General features: G+C 34.3%; 1 protein-coding gene across 3 annotated transcripts in view; it reads left to right on the plus strand.

Moving 5' to 3' along the window:
- Positions 1 to 18,105, plus strand: part of ANKH (ANKH inorganic pyrophosphate transport regulator) — a 152,345-nt gene that overhangs the window by 46,554 nt on the left and 87,686 nt on the right. The window lies entirely within an intron of this gene.

Raw genomic sequence — 18,105 nt, forward strand, 5'->3', positions numbered from 1 at the left:
CTCAAGGCTGCTAATTGGGAAAGAGATCTTTATATTACTAGCTTCCTTCTAACGTAAGGACATCAATAACTAACTCAATTCAATTCAAATTCATTATACTCCTAGTCTTTGCAAAATATTAGGCCAAGTGTTGGGATTGTCCTTGGAGAGTTTGGAATCTAGTAGAGGAAAATATACTGAAGAAATACAATTACAAAGTGTAATATCAAAGAATATGAAAAAAAAAATTAAAATCCTGTGATCTAAGAAGGCAGATCCTTTCTGACTGTAGAGATAAAGGAAAAAGTAATAGTGAAAGGTACATGGGATTTTAAGTAACTCTTTTTAACTTGTTTAGGATTTGTCATAAAGAGTATATCTCAATTACAACCCAGCTTGTTTTTCTCTTTTTTGTTGTTATTTTTTTCCAAAAGAAAAAAATATGGGAACCCACAACATGGAAAATGTTTTGGACCAAAATATTCCCTCATAATATTCAGGGACATATTTGGATGCCACTTCCTTTCCTCTACTAGTGGTTTGTTTGATTTGGCCTCCCACTTCACCAGAAAGGAGACTGAATTTCCCTCTCTATGTCATTCCAAAAGATTTGAGGAGTTTATGTGGGTGTGGATAATTAGATGAGGGACAGAACACAGCTCTTGGGGCTGTCTGGTATAAAATAATTACCCTACCTTGTATAACTCTGTTATAGGTATGATAGCCCAGTAAGCCTATCCAACAATGAAATGTGCCTGTTGTTGAAAAACTGCTGTCTCAGACAACCCAGGAAAAACATTTGTGTGTTTGTATGTATATGTACATGCATAGGGAGAAAACATGATTCTTCAAATTTTTGAAACAATATAAAATGTACTATATATTCTTTTTGTCAAAATGGTTCTAGCATATCAGCTAAGTTAATTGCTTTTCAACTTAAAATACTGTCAATAGGATCAAAGGTGATTCCATATTTTGTTCTAACCGTAAAAGTCCCCTTCACATTTACATTAAAGGAATTGTTAAAATTACATATAATTTACAATTTTCCTTCTTCTCTCCTATCATTCCAACCAAACTATTAGCTCCTTGAAGACAATGACCGAAGTATACATTTCCTGATGTTTCTCACTATGCCTTTTTTGTACATAGTAATTACTAATTAAATCCTTGTTGATTTGATTCTCTGAGAAGATCCTCCCTTACCAAGATTTCTAAGATACAAATATCATGCAGTAACACATAGTATACATTTTAGCATGCATATATATATATATATAAAACATAACATGTATTAGCTCACCAGTAAAGAATTTTGAATTTTTGTTTATTTACTATTTAGAATTTCAAGCCTGAAAAGTTCTTAGAAATTGTAAGATTAAAAGATTTAGAACAAGAAGAATGAATCTAGAGATAATCTGATCAGATCCCCTCATTTTGTTTTTAACCAGGTCTTTACTTTATTATGCAAAGAGAAAGAAATATGAGACCTAGAAAAATTTGTGACTTTCTCAGAACCACACAGGTAATAATAAATAGAACTGAGGTTGGATTCAAGGTCCTTCAGCTCCTGATGCCAATCTATGCACTTTTCATGACAACAAATGAATTGCTTAACCATATTTCTTGCTTTCCTAGGTAATATGTTATGTATAAACTAGGGGATATGATACTTCTCACACTTGACACTGAGTGTTTTGATATTTGCAGAGTAATGTGACATGTACTATAGGCAGCTCTCAAAAGAATATCATCACAGTTAACTCTTTCTTACCTTTGAGAGGATTATTCTCAGTAATTTATATTGCCTTCTAGATAAATTCTCAGGCTGAGGAACAAGGTAATTGTCATAAAGAGGACTTAACTGTATGAGTGCTTTGGATGCTTAGTAAATAGTATTCTGATTATTCAAAGCTAAATATAAAAAAACTTAGATTATCTGATCTTTGTTATTCTTTGTTTCTTCTCTCATTTAAAATGACCAGGAACTACCAATATAAATAATAAATGGGAAGTTTACTCTAATATAAGGGCCAGGGTTTGTTTCATGGATACACTTGATGGGCAAATTCTAATGTGACTTCATAATTCTGTAGCTAAATCCATTTGTATGGGGTCTAAGAAAGATCTGCCTTATATTGAATAGCTAAGTGCTATAGTGAATCATCTCCTTGCATGGCCTAATATCAAATTGGAAATAGTCCACAGTAAAGGTGTCAAACATACAGCCTTAGCATTGTGACCTACAACGTTCCTGAGTGTGGAGGAACTGTATTAAAATATCATTGGAAAATGTTTAGCAAAATAAATAAAAATATAATAGAACATGTATAGTTTTCTAAGTCAATATGAGCCCCAAAGGCATCCTCATGTAGGGTTGAGTGGCTCCCATTTCTATTTAATTGATACTACTGGCATAAAGTAGAGGGGTAAAACTTTTAATCTATAGTCCCAAGAGTTTTCCTATAAGGGTGACTCCAGTACTAAATTAAATTGTTATTGGGAAATACTTCACAAAATAAATAAAAATAACCATACGATAGGTAACGTTACTTTATGATTTTTGAAGAGACTATGCATCCAGTAAGATATGTTTCTGAGTTTGGAGTTACTGGTCTAGAGTAACTTTCAGAGAAGTTGAATGGTAATTTGCCCAGGATTATTTATCCAGTGCCACAGGTGGGGCTAGAACGCAGATTTGTTTGCTCCTGATTTGGAGTGCAGTGCTCTTTTCACTCTGGCTGTCTTTTTTTTTTTTTTTTTTTTTTTTTAGTTTATGCTTTTATTTTTAGAGATCAACATGTGAAAAAGTTAACTGATTCTCTTTTGTTATAAACCATAATTATATCATTGCAAAAAAATTGTTTAAAGCAATAAATCAGATTAATCAACTTTAGATTAAGAAGTAAACTTAAAAGTCATATACTCCTATATCATATATATAGGAGTTGATTGATGCTATTACTTTGCTAGGGTCACACAAGGTAAAAACAGCAATAAGTGACAGAACAAGGGTTTTGAACATGGGTCTAAATTCTGACTGTAGCTCGAGCTTTTTTTTCCATGTGTGCAAAAACACTATAAACAGTAACCTAATGAAATTGCTATCTTTTCAGGTTCATGTTGTACACTGATAGCTATAAATGCATAAGCAAACCTTTGCACCAACATTGCTTCCAGTTTTGAAAGCAGTTTTAGTTACAGTCAAGAATAGCAGGCCATTAATGGAGAAAAGGCCTGATCCATTTCAGGTTGTTCACCTTAACTGATGCAGTTCACATTAATTTGTGATGAACTAATGGTTTGTCAAGGATCCTCAGTATGCAAGCACTTGGAAAAAACCTCTCATTGTGCTCTCAGTCTTCTAGCTCTCTGGGGCATATTTTAATTTATTGATTTTATCAAACATGTCTGTCACAAGTATTAGCTATGCAGAGGCTGCATAAGGCTATATGGTAGCTTTGGAACCCCGGCCCTCTATGGCAGTTGAATAACTTCCTAGAAATCCAGCATTGCTTATGACTTCTTCATTTGCATTTAAACTTCCCTTAATATTCTAAGTATTGCTATTTAAAAGCCTAATTCCCTCTTATATAATTAGAACTGGAGGGCAGAAAGATTTAAACTAACATAAAAAGATAAAAGCCTGGATTTTTAAGTGTACAATCATTTTTAGTAGAGTAATATAAAGCATAGGAAAGTGAAAAACCAGACTCTGTTTAAAAAAAAAAAAAAAAGTTTATTAAGGCAGTATGTTCAGTACCGAAGATGCAGATAGATAAGGATTTATCCTCAAGAAAGCTTAAATTTTACCGAGATTGGAATGAGGCTATAGTGTATATGCATATGTGTACATGTAAGTATACATTAGTGTAAAGGGAAGTAAAAACTAAAACTCCATTTTATCTCCCCTTACAAAATATAATAATAAAACTTGAGAGAAAATTAAGGACTCCAAGGTGAACACAAAGTACTTTAGACATGTACAAGAAAACATTAATCACTGGAGTAGGAAAAGGGATCAAGGAAGATTCCATGGAAGAATTGGTACCTCAGGAGAGCCTTGAAGAAAGATAAGAAATCTCAGAAGTAAAAATATAGAAGGAATATATTTCAGGCATTAGGTGACAACCTACAAGGAGTTAAAGGTAGCTATATGGCACAATGAATAGAGTGTGCATGTACTACTTGTGTGACCCCAGGCAAGTTACTTAATCTCAATTGCCTTGCCAAAAAGAAAAAGAAATAAAAGAAAAATGGAGAATTTTTAAAATGTAAATTACTTCATTAGAAAATAGTTATTCTAACTATATTCTATATTCTAATTATAATTATAGTTTTGAAGCCAGATTTGGGTGTAAGTAGATTTTTATACTGATCTTTGATTCATTCAACCTTTTATTTTTCTAACTGATTTGGGTATTATCAGTTGCTTTTGTTTGTTTTTTAAAAATAAAGCTAATTTTCCCTTTTATCAGTTCCTTAAAATCTATTACATACTTTTCTATATAATCACAGAGATTTATATAATATATTTTATTAATTAAAGCATATTGGAAAGTAAAAAACATAAATGTATGATAGTAGTAGTATTAAAAGATGAAGAGGGAAGAGAACAATTTTTTTTTTTAAATTTCTCAGTAATATTTTATTTTTTCCCAATTGCATGTAGATGGTTTTAACATTTTTTTGTTTTTTTGATTTTTAACTTTGTGGAGGTGGAAAGTATGGATATATTTTTTTCCTTTAACTGAGGCTGTCTGAGGATTTTGCAGACAGTCAGTGTGGGATGTTTTTGCACACACCTACTTGTTCAGTGGGTTTCTGTCTGCTGCCTGTTTATCTGGGCTGTGATACCACAGGAAGAAAGGAATTTTTTTAAAAAGTGGAAATGACTTCTTCTGCGTCAGAGGATATGAACTTGAAAGTGATTTGCTCGTGTGCATCACCAATTTGGTTGGAAAAAAGCCACCCCTTCCCAGTCATCCTACCATTTATTGAGTCAGGCTAGGAGTGTCTGCTGTGCAGACTTGGTGTCATGCTTGCTCCCTTGCCATAACAAAATAGTAAATGAAGATTGTGCCTTCCACAGTGAATCATTCATTTTATAGACATACCATCCTAATTTTTCCTCCTCTTCATCTTCTTTTAGAAGTGTAAATATTTTACTTCCAGAATTAATTTTACCACCTCCTCCCAATATCCTGGTAAACTGGTAAATTGACAACTCTACTAACACTACACTAACTATACTTAGGATAGAGAGATCAGTTTCACAAAATAATAAGTTTCATTGTATCTGAGAGTTGAAAGTAACATAGGAATAGACATCAGACAGTTGAGGCAGGAATGAGGTAAATATTACCTCTAATCTCTGAATGTCTCTCTTTGCCCTTTGAAATACTCTCATGAAATGGATATTGGTCCAGGGTTGCAAAACTATTTCCTGGTATTTGTTTTGAAACACAAACCATACCTACTGTTAGTAATATCTTAATGGCAAGTGCACGTTGGTCACAGTATTAGAGCGAGAGTGGTTTATGTGTTATTCATGGTTGAAACATATTGCTACCACACTTACATTATGTAAAAGGAGGCTTTCAGACCTTGACATGAGTAAGTTGCAGTTGAATTGATGGCCTGGTTATCAGCTGATCAAACTAGAAAGGACTCCGGATTTTTTGGTAGAAGGCCTGGATTTGAGTCCTAAGGCTAACATTAACCATGTGGTTATGTGCTTGTCTTTCTTCATCTATAAACTAAGAATAACAACATTAGCACTACCTCCTTTCCTACTCTGAGAGTGTTGCTATGAGGGAAGTACTTTGAAATGTATAAAGTGCTAGGTAAATGGGAACTGCTAGTATTTAAATCAAAAGTAGTAGCCTCATTAGGGAGCCCATGATTACACATCTGCCAGAGAGGTATTTATGAAGTGCATAATAATCCTTCTATTCAGGTGATTTTTAAGGAGCACAGCTGTAACCCACATTCATTAGAAATTAAGTAAATCATACTGTGGGTTTTGTTGAATTTAAATAAGTATGCCTGTGGGTATGTGTATTTTTTTTCTTATTTTCAAGAAAAAGATCATTCAACAAATCAGCTCCAGAGAGCACAAGTAGAAACAGTGATTAGAGGTTTTAGATTGCCTATAAGGCAAAACTTCCTAACAATTACATCTATCCAAAAGTGGAATGGGCTCTCTTAAGAAGGGGATGTTTGTTCTCTATTACCAGCAGTCCACAAGGAAAAGCTGAATAGCTACCGCTGGGGGAAGTTGAATTCCTGTTCAGGTTGGAGGAGTGAGATTCTAAGATCCTTCTCAGTTCTGGGAATGTGTTTCTCTCCATTGAATATGCTGTTATGCCTAAGTATGTGTGATAGTAACAGAGAAGAGTTGGGATTAGAAATTTTAGGAGTAACAAATAATTCAAATACTATTAGACTTGAAAATAAATAGTGGTCAGACTATTGAGATCATGACTTCATTGGGGCGAAAAAAAACCTTTTTTTTTTTTAATTTGTTTTTGTTGTTGTTTTTTGTTGAGGCAGTTGGGATTAAGTGACTTGGCCAGGGTCACACAGCTAGGAAGTGTTAAGTATCTGAGGTCAGATTTGAACTCAGGTCCTCCTGACTTCGGGGCTGATGCTCTGTCCACTGTGCCACCTAGTTGCTGTCCCCCCCCAAAAAAAAAAACACAACACCATCTTTTAAAGTGGAAAGTATAGTATGGTAGGACAGTATGGGATGTCGCTTGACCAGAAAAATTTTACTTCAAATCTTAGCTTTGTCACTTTTCACTATACATTTATGAGCAATCACCCACAATGCAAAGTAAATTGATAAAGGAGAGAGGGCTAACAAGTAATGGAGATCAGGGAAGGCTTAACAGAGGAGGCAGCAACTGAGCTAAGCCTTGAAGTAAGACAAGGTATTTTGAGAGGTGGAAACAGAGTGGGAGAATCCTCAGTGATGGACAACAAATGCAAATGTACATAGGCAAGAGATGTATTAAGTTCAGGGAACACCTGATAGTTCAGTTGTGAAAAAACATAAATGTAAGAGCCCTTTAAATGGGCGCCACAGTGCATCGGGAGATTGAGTGGCCCGGAAGTAATTTCTGTGGATATTAGGACTGCCTTGTAGGTAGGATCCTGTCCATTTTGAGATAGCTTTGTAATGGGTGACTCTCTCGCTGATTGGCTGTGTGTGTGACCTCACAGGCCCTATGTAAGCCAACTGCAGGCAGCAGTCGTTCTCTTTAACCTGGCACTCTTCACCCTGGCTCCCTAGCCTGGGGCAGCCAAGCCAAAATGGATAGCCGAAAGAGGTAAGGAGTTCAGTAGTGAACACGTGGGTCTTCTGACCAGGTGTTCACTAGGGAACCAACAAGTCAGGGCATCAGTCAGGGCATTATGTGAGTAGGTATAATAAAGGCTTTTAAGATTACACGGGGCTGTTCTTGAGTGCACTACCGGTTATTAAGCTATAGATTCAAGAGATTATGGCCAGAGACCTTTGAAGGCCTCAGAGGAGGCGAGCCGGGTAGAGTTCACACTGCTAAGCACAGTGGTCAAAGGTACTCTGGTGGGTCTAGGACAGACTAGTAATTGTAACTGCCAGGAGAGCACGTTACACATAAAGGTCATCAAGGGCCTTATGCCAAAATAGGCAATTTATGTCCCATCCTAAAGATGATGGGGTCTTGTTCAAGGTGTGTGTGGAGGGTTTAAGCTGTGGAAACAACATCTCAAATCCACCAATAGCAGCTAATGATAATTGAACAGTGAGTAAGACTGAACAAAATGGAGTTGAGATGTTGTTTTTATCAGATAATAATTACTGAGTCTGTAAACAGTTGTGTTTTAGGTTTTTAGAGTACCATTAAAGAAGTAAATCTTGAAATCTTTTGTGGTGATGATGAAGACAATGAAACTAGTGACAAAACTTTGCCATGTTCCAACCACAGGATTTCATTTTATTGTTTTCTATTCTTTCCAGTACAATTGAACTTCCAGGTAGAATACACTACACAGTTTTAAATCCTGGGATGGCCCAAAGATGTGGCAAGTCAGAAATCTTGCCTAATTAATTCTCCAGGCTAACTCAGAAGTCTTATTTGTTCATTGCTGCGAGATTAGAAAAAAAAAGATTTTTTGCTTCTAGTGGTTTTGAAATTAGTAAACAGAAAATAATCTTTAGTTCATTGTTTCACTTTTCATTCAGTCTATTCTACCATCAAAATAATTTGCAAATGCATCTTGAAATTTTCAATTGAAAGTAAACAAGAACTTTTGGGTCTTGTTTGGTTAGTTATATATCTCATGGAGATCCATGCACTTCTTGAAACCCACATCCTAATACATTCTTAGCTTTCCATGTGGTATACATGTACCTTTCTTTCCAAAGAGATGAATTCAAAGATGTACAGTGATAGTAGGCCCTGCATTGTGAATTTAATCTTACCACTGAAAATGAGGGGAAGAGGAGAGAAAAAGAATTTCTAGGTAGTTTAAACTCACTCAGGGTGAAAACTAGAGCTACTAAGAAAGAAAATTTAGAGTTGACCAGAAGGGAAGTAAGAGAAACCATACAGAAAATGAAGAAAAAAGCTAGAGATGCTCTTAACCTTTTATGAGTAGGAGAAACAGTTTGTAATGTCAGATGTGGCTATGATAGCAGTTGTAATTGAAAAAAAACATAATGAAGAAACTATTGTGAATTTGGTTATTTTGTAAATTAATTTGTACTTTATTAATCATAATGTCATTTATAGCCATTAGAAAATTAGCAATACATATGTATGAAAAATATTATTTTATAGATGGTATTTTTGGTTTCACATATGGATTCATGAACCAAGCTCAACAACTCTGAAGTCTCACTGGGAACCCACAGCCCACATATTGAGAACCGTTGCTCTAATGCATATTCCTAAATTAGGGACAAAGGACTTCAGAATTGGAAAAGTTCCCAAAGGCTTGGACCTGAACAAAAATTCTCTCCAATAAACTAAGCAAGTGGTCTTCCAGTTTTTACTGAAAAATCTCTAGTGAAAGGGGCTACATTGCCTCTGGAAGCAATCCTTCTACATTGGACAGCTCCACTAGTTTTTCTTCATATCCAACCTAACTTCCACCTGTAGTTTGCCCTCTTTTCCATAACAACCTCTCAATTATTTAGACAGCTATCATGTACCCTGACCCTAAATTTACTTTTCTCCAAACTAGATATCTCCAGTTGTTTCAACCTATTATTCTGTGGCTTATTGTCAAGGCTCTGTCCATTCTACTTACTCTTCTTTTAGATCTCACCTAGTTTATCAACATTCTTCTTAAAATATGATGCCCCAAACTGACCCCAGCATTCCACACTGGTTTTATCAGTCAGATTGCTTTGGCAACATTACTTTCTTGATCCCAGATCCCCTGTCCCAATGCAGCTTAAAATCACAGTAGCTATATTTTGCTAAAATGTCACATTCTTGATTCATAGGACCTTCAGACCCCCTAATTTGTTTTTTTGAAATGAACTATTATCTAATCATGATTCCCTTATAGCTTTGATCATCTTAACCCATTTAAACTTTATGTTTACTGTGATAAAATTTATCTTATTTTATTTGATCCAAAAATAAACAATAGAAATTTTAAAGTAAATTCTGAAGGGAAAAGGCTTGAGATGTTAGAATGGAGCCATTGACCATACATCTTTGTTAGAGCAAGAGAGTTACAGGAAATAGTGAAGTTTATGGTAACTTTAGAGATTTAAATACTATTTGCCAAGATGAAGATTCAAAATGTGATATGTGAAACATGTATAATTCAAGAAAAAATTTTTGTCATTACAGAATATTTCTTGCTTAGCAGACTCAAAGAATCCAAAGAGTATAGAACACCCATCATTCAAACTTGTGTTTTGTGTACTTAGACACAGAAAATTCTGGTTTGCTTTACTTGACTATACATATTTGCTATAAAAGGGTTTTTTTGGCTTTCTTTTTTTACTTTACTTTTTCAGTAGGTAGGGAAAGTGGGAAAGAGTTAAGATAAAATTTTTGTTAACTTACTATGATTTTTAAAACTTAGATTAAAAAGGTAATTTGAAAAAAAAAGTCTCCATAGTTTAGTTAGTTAGCATTACCTAACTGCTAATATGAATGTTGAATTTGAGTAATTCTTTAACAGTGAAACAATATTGCCTTGTTTGTATATTAAATCTATTGATTTTGGAGGGGACAATGTAAAGTTAATCTTTTTTTTCTGAGATTTTTTAACTAGCAAGTAAAGTTAGTTAAATCATTTACCCAACTTCTTGGTCTATTTTAATTCTTTATAAAAACTCATCCCTATGGGGTGGGAAGTGGTGGACATTCACATCAATATGCCATCTTGAGGTTTTTCAGGAAATTCTATATATGGACAACATGATACACAGCAGTCACTTTGTAGGCCTAAGAGACTGTGCTTCACTTTCCTGCTATTCCCTGGAAACCACAACCTTGCGTGTGTGGGTGTGAAGTGCTTGGATGCTACTCCAGTTGAGCAAAATGAAGGCGTCTTATTTGAAATTGTGTGGGACCTTATGAAAATAAAACACAACTTGGAAAGCTGCCGGGACACAAGTGATCTGAATTAACCAAAACCACTTTTTAAAATACAGGGAAGCAGAACAATAACAGTGGAAAGTTACAGAGTACCAGACTTCTGAGATGATCAAAATACAAATATAGCAATTATACATGGCAGAGAGACACCTGGAAGTTAAGTACTGTAGTTTTCCAACTTGATTAGTCTGTTAGAGAAGAGGATAAACATTTTAAGGGGTTGAGATTGGCAGAGGTTAAGGGGATGAGAAGAAAGATTCTCTCTTCACTTATATTCAAAATGAGAGCATTAAAACAATGGTAATGTTTTAGGATTACTGAAATTACAGATCAAGTCTTCTTCCTGTTGAATGGATTATATGTAGACTTCTTCCACACAAGACAGAATCATTGCTTACCACTTATGTATTCCTCTAAATTGCTGGATCCAGTAGGAATCAAGTGAAGAAAACATTCATCTTCAGACAAAAGACTTTCAAAATAAAATATATTAATTTTTTGATACATCAAGGAACAATTTCAATTAAAGTTTCAGTGCTCTATCCACTGTATCACCTAGTTTCCCTAAGTTTCTTTTCTTTAAAAATAAATTCAGTTTTCCATAAAAAAATATTTTATTTCCTTCCCCCTCCTTTTTTTATATTACCTAGCAATTTTTGCAATCAAGATCTGGCCCTTTTCACTTCCTCCTGAGTGGTATGGTTGTCTCCTTGATTTTTTTTTTTTTTTTGCACATTCAAGGACCCTTCTTTCTCAACTTGTACTTTGCTTGCACTAAGCAATTTGGACATAGAGACCTCATCTGTCATGGTCAGCCAGCAATCTACCCATACACTCTCAAGAGCTGTACACTCTCAAGAAGAGCTCTTATAACAATGATCCTTTCTATAAAAGTGTTTATTCTTCATTTCTCATAGTGGCAACTTCTGTCACAAGATTTTAAACCTTTTAAGGGAATAACAATATTTTTTTAGAATCTAAGTAGACATCCCAGTGTCCGTGTAGATATCCCAAATGAATGAAAATAAATACATATCTGCTTATATGTTTTACTTTGAAAACATTCATTACCCTAATTGTCCATCACTAATATTTATTAACTGGGTTTTTCATGTGCCCAGGGAATTGAAATTTTATGTAGGCGTGCCTGCCCCTAAATAATCTGGAATAGGTAAAATAACTATGGAAGACATAACTTCATATAATTATGTTATATGTTGTTGCCTCCTCTATGTCTTAGTTTCTCCATCAGCAAAAATAATTATAATACCTTCCTACCTCACAGGGATTTTGGAAGAATGAATGAAAAATATATGTAAATTTCATAATAGAAAAAAAAGGAAATACATGTTTTTTTATTGTTGTCATTTTGCATAAATAAATATGCAAAGTAAGCTTTCAGGATTTATCTCTGAAAAAACTGAACCTTACAATTCATAGCATCACATATCTAGAGACTATGATATCCAAGCCCTTTCATTTTATAGATAGGGATACTGAGGCAAAATGGGGATAAGTGACTTGCCAGGCTCACACAACTAATAAATGCTTGAAATAATATTCGAACTAGGATCTTACTGACTTGCTAAGAATTGTTCTTCTCGTCTGAACTACTGGGCTAAAAGTATGAGAAAAATTACCCAAGAGACAGGAATTAAGGTAATTCAATGCGTAGGAGGAACGTGTAGGCTATGAATGTGTAGGTTATGATGTGTAAGATAAGAAAATTTTTCTTGAGTTTACTTAGTGTTATCACACTCCCCATTTACCCTATCCTGGTTTTCATTCTTCATTTCTTCCCTGATTAAAACAACTTCTGACTTAGAAGCCAGCTAACTCCTCCTTTTTGTAACTTATCTCTGCTTTGAATGTGTTCCATTCTGTCAATATTATCTGCAAGAATTGTGCCTTCCCCTTGCTTTGCTAGAAAATTATCTAAATTAGTAAGTCTTAACTTACTATGAAAAGATAATTTCTTAGGCAAAAAATCCTGATGCTCCCACACACACACACACACACACACACACACACACACACACTTAGGACACAGTAGATAAGAATCCTTCCCTTTTGCAGTGTCTCCCCTTAGTTACAAATTGCCTCTCATACATTTGTTTCCCTGACCACAATGTGGCACTTGGGTATCACCTGCTACTGTTCACAGATCAAACCAAGATATTTACATGGTGGTAGGTGGTAGAAGTTGCAGTAATGACCTTTAGAAGGCAATAATAACTGAAGTTTTTTGACAACTGTGGCAGGTAATACTATCAGTATTTCAAACTGCCATCATACTCCATAGGTCCTTCTCTGGATATGGAGAGCATTTTCCATCTTTTAGATATTGTCTTAGATCATTTTTGCTGAGAAGAGCTAAGTCTATCAAAGTTGAATGATACTATATTTTTTTCCTCACTTCCTTCCTTCCTTCCTTCCTTCCTTCCTTCCTTCCTTCCTTCCTTCCTTCCTTCCTTCCTTCCTTCCTTCCTTCCTTCCTACTTGCCCAGGAAGTGTTAAGTGTCTAAAGCCAGATTTGAACTCTGGGCTGGTGCTCTATCCACTGCACCATCTAGCTGGCCCATGATACTATATTTTCAAAGAATGAGGTAGTATAAAAGTTTGTAGCCATTTCATAAAAGTCTCTTTTTGGCATCTAACATTCTGTACAGTTTTATAACCATTTAAAAAAAAGTCATGAGTCATTGAATGTTAACTATAAATCAGATCACTAATCCAAGGTATGTCTTAGGGGCCCTCCTTTGAAGCTGATTGACCACACATATATTATTAAGTCATTTAACATTTAGAAACCTCCCACTGTGTACCTAATACTATACTGAATTATGAGAAGGGTTACCATTTCTCTATTTCTTCTTTGGAAGCAGGAGTAGTGATGCAATTGATTATGTACATATTTACAATCTTTTGAGTCATTTTAAGCCTACTTTTTTTTTTTAAGCAAACCTAAACTTTTAAAAAATTTATATGACTTATTTCTAAATATATTCCTTTCCTACCCAGTAAGTCATTCATTGTTCCAAATTACTATTTACTTTAAAGTGTACTTACTTTCAAAAGAACCTGGAAATAATAGAGAATCATCTGTAAGCTTCAAATTACTCTTTATTTTTAAAAAATATAACACCTTAGGGCAGAATTACCAACCTCACACTGTTAATTTTGAAAACATCTGTGGCCTCTTCTTTTATATAGTAATTCCAAAACATCTCTTCCCTTTTTCAAGATAATGGCAACTTTTCTTTTGATTTTCCCTAAAAATTTAAGTGATTGAATTGTTTTCATCATTATCAAATATTTAATTTCAATTTGAATCCATTCTCAGTGGATGATCCAGTATTTGATTTCTATGTGTATTTTAGGTACATATTCTTAGCTATGTAATATTCCCATTATATCATTATTTTGTGTGATTTCTGAACAACATATGAAACTGCCCTTTACTGTGAAAATAGATCATAAAATTCTTGAGTCATATACTGTCAGATATTTATTTTATTATCCTATATAGTACTTTCCAGTTTCTCAATTTGCAGAGTACTATTCTGTACCAATTATAGTCTGTTGTAGAGTACTAAATTCCTATCAGAATTAGCTGACTTTTCTTTCCTGTTGATCTTTTAAAAAAATAACAAAGATATACTCATCTGAAAATCCAGCTGCCATTTTGTGTTCGAACAGTGAACTAATTCACAAACTGAATTTCAGGCCTATCTTGAAACCCCCTAGTAATATAGATGATTCATCAAAAATCAGACAGCTCTGTCAAAAGTTATCTTGGAGGAGAAAAATGCAAATACAAAATGGCAGGCTGTCAATTTGAAACTGCAACCTCACTTCTTTCAATAAATTGTTTTCTACTTATAGCACATCATCTATGTCAGCACCACCTAGGAAATTAGAATAAGGCCATACATTTGCCTAGTGCATTTGCAAGTTGAACCTGACAATAAATGAACCATAAATGGAGTGAAAGATTAAGAGACAGGGGGAAGTAACTGTCTATTTGTCAGTAATATTCAGAGAATAGAGTAGCATTCCATTGTACACAGAAAAATGTATTATTGGGTTTGTCTTTAAAAAAATATTACAATTTAGCCTACATTTTTATTACTTTTAAAACATCTGGCTATTTAAAGCATCTTTCCTGAGTAAACTTCTAAGTCAAAAAACAAATCTTGGTCTGATTTACTCACTTATGCTGCTAAATATTGCAGGTCAGGGTTTAATTGCTTAAGGAAATGGGAAATTAAGTGACTTTTTATTAATATTTATTTTTAGCAGTTACCCTGGATTTCCTTGACTGTTGTTAATAAAGAAAAAAGCATAGATAAATTTATATAATTTACTCTTTTCCTATCCTGGCTTTCTTATTTGTCCATCATCCTTTGAATGTTATTTCTTACTTATAGGGTAAGGTACCAGGTGAAGGAAAGAAGATTGGACAGGGAGGCTCAGGAGACTGGTGTTCTAGTCATGGATTTGCCACTAACTGGTTGTGAGACATTGCCTTTGTCACATAAACTTTGAGGCAGACTAGGTTCTGGTAGTCATGGGTCATTATGGTAGAACCAGAAGTAAGCCAGTGCACCCCTAGGTAACTGTGCAACCCTAGGTAGAGCCAAAGTTTTAGTTTCCTTTTCAATAAAAAATGAAAAATACGTGTACTAGTATCATTGATAAGGGGTAGGGGGAGAACAGCTCTGAACCCAAGGGTATTAGGAGTTCCTTCCTGATGAAGACACCCAAGATTTGCCAATAAGTTATTCTGGAGGGTAATGGAATAAAATGTGGCGTTCCTCAGGCCTGATATGTTATCACAGGATTGTTTCAGAATTGGTTGATCTGTGAAAATAATGCTGACCCTGACTGACCCTCTCCAATGGAGAATAATGGACTATGTCAAAGACATGAACAGACTTGGCTCTTCTTAGAAGCTTTGTGCTTGATCAAAATCTCTTTTTTGTCCCTTCCACCCCCATGTTTCCTGGTGCTTAGGCTGGGCAGCTTAACACTGTCAGTTGCCATGCATGGATAACCCTAAAGGGTTGGAAACTGGACAGAATGGAGGCAGGAGAGAAAAAATCAAATATGTTTCATATGTGTCTTTGATCACAAGAGCTGAGTTTAAGTATCAGCTTTCTGTATTCCTCTATTCTGGACCTATTTACAAGTTGGTTAACCTCTCTGAGCCTGAATTTTCTCATCTTATAAAATGAAAGTAAGAAAATTTGTTCTGACCTCCCTAGGCCTCAGATTCTGTAAAATGAGGTAGTTGGACTAAATGACTTCACAAGTCCCCAGCAATTCTGAATCTATGATTTTAAATTATAGAAATGATGTGAAGGAATGTTTTATAAATCACAAAGCAGCAGACATGTAAACTATGATGAACAATAACAAGATGACATGAATTCATTTTCCCACATTTAACTTTATTTAACCGTGGTTGTACAATAAACTGTAAATTTGTTGTGATTATAAAACAGTTAGGTCTAATCATTTTCAGTATCTCACTTGTGAGAAAGAACTGTTAGCATCTTTTCTTCCTAAGTTAAACAATATTTGTATTTTAAATTCAGTTAAATATTTAATCATAAAACAGTCCACTAGGATATTTCCCAGGAGCAAGGTTGACTATATATTTAATTTAGCCAAAAATCATTTCTCTTTCTCTCTTCTCCTTCTTTCTCCCTTCACTCCATAGCACTCACATACAGAAAAATTCCTCAAACTATGGTACAAGACACTAAGTGATTCTCTTCTGCTTGTAATCAGATAGTACTGTCCCATACTAAGCAATCATTGAGTCAGCTGAAATTTTTTCAGATTTTGCATCTTAATTAAACCTTATTAATATATATCTTGCTTTTCTCTCTATTTGCCTCCTTGAGACCAAACTATGGAGCATCGATAGAAATTGAAAATGGAAAATTATATTTATAAATACCCTTAGTTAAGATCAGTTTTATATCATTTTGTCAAGGAATAGACCTCCAAAATTTCCAGTATAAAGTCTAGCACTACAGTATTTAAATATGATAATATGTGTTATGGAAGTATTCTAAATAATTCATCTATCTTTTGTGGAAATCAACACCCTGGGGAGGAACACATCAAAAAATTAATCATATGGCCTTAAGAATAAAAAATTAGGGAATGACCTTAAAGTTAATGTCATCTTACATATTGGGAAATTGAAACCTAGAAAAGAACAATAATTGACCTGAGAATTAGATCCTAGTTTGTTGCTTTGAAGTTATCATAAACACATGCAATATTATAAGTAATTATAAAATTATCTCATCATGCTGACACTCTTGCCAGTATGAAAATAAATAGGATGCCATTTTTCATATTTTGCCCATAAGCAATAGATGATATGCACAAAAGTGGATAAAGGGATTACAGCCAGAATTATGAAAGGCTGGGAACAAAATGTTCGTGGGCGTGTGGGTTTTGTTCTGAACTAGATGTAATTGGACATACAACAGCAAATTAAATTGATGGGCTTTCAAGTCTTATAGGTATGTTTTGATGCATAACCAGAACCAGCCCACTCTCCAATCTTTCCCTTGCTGTATACAAGTGTTATCATCAGAGCTCCTGAGTTTTAAGATTTATTTTAGAGTGACTAGACAGAGAATCTTTGGTGAAGTGGGAAATTAGTCATTTAAGAAAATGTTTCATGACAACTTATGTGTTATTTAAGAAATGGAGATGAGTCTCCTAATAGTTTTTATTATTACTTAAAAGAAATTAAAGAAAACTAGAAGTAAAAATGAATATACCACATTAGCATCCTGAATAGCTTTGTCTAGGAGATGGTACTGAATTGTAATAGCTTCCCAGAATTCTTACTTTTGATTGTTCTGAGGTTATCTTGCAAGCATTATTCCTCTATAAATACATCTAGTCTTTGGGATAGTTGTGTATAATACTTTTTTCTTGTCAATGGATTGCTCCTCATTAAATGCAATAAGTAAAGATACTTTCCAAGAAAAGTAGAATCTTTTTGGTTCAAATAAAATATTTGTTGATCCCCTGCTATATGCAGGTCACTGCTCTATGGAATGAGGTTAGATTATATTTACTTACATCCTCCGGGGGCTTTTTGGTTCCAAAATGCTCTACCTGTTGCAAATTGTGTACTAAATTGTATACTAAATTTGTGTTTAAGCAAAATCTTTCACATATTTTAGGTTTCAACTCAATGTTTATGAATGGTCTATGAAAGTAGAGGTTAGTCGTACAAATAAATATGTAGAAATAGTTTATCACTGTGAGCTAGATTAGCTCTTTTAATAAGGTTATAAATTATTATATATTTCTTTGACAACAAACAATTAAATCCTTCTGTTATATCTGAGACATTCTGTTACAGGATAATTTGCTGGCATACTTAGGAAGAAGTTCATTCCTTCTATTTATGACTTTCTTCAATTTATAATCTTAGAGAGTTGGCTAGAGAAATAAGAAGTTCAGTGAGTTGTCTGGG

The sequence above is a fragment of the Sminthopsis crassicaudata genome, chromosome 1, assembly GCF_048593235.1.
Source record: "Sminthopsis crassicaudata isolate SCR6 chromosome 1, ASM4859323v1, whole genome shotgun sequence".
Lineage (NCBI taxonomy): Eukaryota > Metazoa > Chordata > Mammalia > Dasyuromorphia > Dasyuridae > Sminthopsis > Sminthopsis crassicaudata.